Consider the following 1,054-nt stretch of genomic DNA (forward strand, 5'->3'; position numbering starts at 1 on the left):
CTTGACTATATTTTTATCATTCAGAGTAGGATATACTTACTAAGCCAGTTATACTCCAGTAAACTTGTGAATGAAAAAACATTAAAGAACAGAGAATTAAGAACAAGTAACAGAGTCATTATTTCACTGATCCTCACCCAATTTCAGGAAACAGCAATTCTGACTGATAAATTTTTCCATGTCTAAACAGAAAGAAAAGTGAAATTATAAGAATCCTATGATAGTTTACTATACATTATGTGCTTTTAATAGTTCAACACTGGTAATGTTTGATAATCAAGAGTAAATTAATAGGCTAACATTTAAAAATGTATACTTTAATAAGTATAAAGTGTATAAATAATTAGGTAAGCTTGTGGAGAAGCTGACCAAGATACATAAATTAGGAAATACAAGTGTCCATCTAAATTTTCTATATTTCATTTTTTTCATAGTATTTATTAAAGGTGTTTAATATACAGTTTCTCATCTGTCATTTTGGAAGTCCTTTATTGTAAGGACAATTCTATTGTCTGATGACAAACAGCAGCCACCATGGTTATTCAGGACCTCCACGTTGGATAAATTCAGTTTCTTCTTGAGACACAAGTTTCCTTCTGTATTTCTGAGGTAATGTTTTTATTATTTCTGCAGTATCTGGTGGACCCTGATACATCAACAAATCTGGTGATTTACTTCCCTTAGAATGTTGTGAAATTACAGAAGAGTGAGATGGTAGCCCTGCTGATCTCAAAGCTTCCGACACATTGGGTTTAAGATTGTCTCTTCTGTCAGGAAACCTTATTAATGGAGTGTGTGGTTTGACTACCTGAACGACCCTACTGGCAGACGCCATCTTGCTGCCCATCATGACCAGGAAATTCTTCTCTATTATTTATTTGATAAGTTCCTCTATTCTATCCCTGAATGCCTATTAGTTTGTTATTGAACTCTTTATATTGATCTTGTGTCTCTTATCTTTCCACTGCTATTTCCATTGTTTTGTCTCATTTTAATTTCTGGAATATTTGATTTTTTTTTTTTTTTTTTTTTTTTTTTTTTTTTTTTTTTTTTT

The 1,054-nt window shown here is 31.5% G+C and overlaps 1 pseudogene; it reads right to left on the reverse strand.

Moving 5' to 3' along the window:
- Window positions 1-535: 535 nt before the first annotated feature.
- On the reverse strand, window positions 536-850 carry LOC111522715 (annotated as a pseudogene).
- Window positions 851-1,054: the final 204 nt, after the last annotated feature.

Source organism: Piliocolobus tephrosceles, chromosome 1 (genome assembly GCF_002776525.5).
Source record: "Piliocolobus tephrosceles isolate RC106 chromosome 1, ASM277652v3, whole genome shotgun sequence".
In the NCBI taxonomy this organism is placed as follows: Eukaryota; Metazoa; Chordata; class Mammalia; order Primates; family Cercopithecidae; genus Piliocolobus; species Piliocolobus tephrosceles.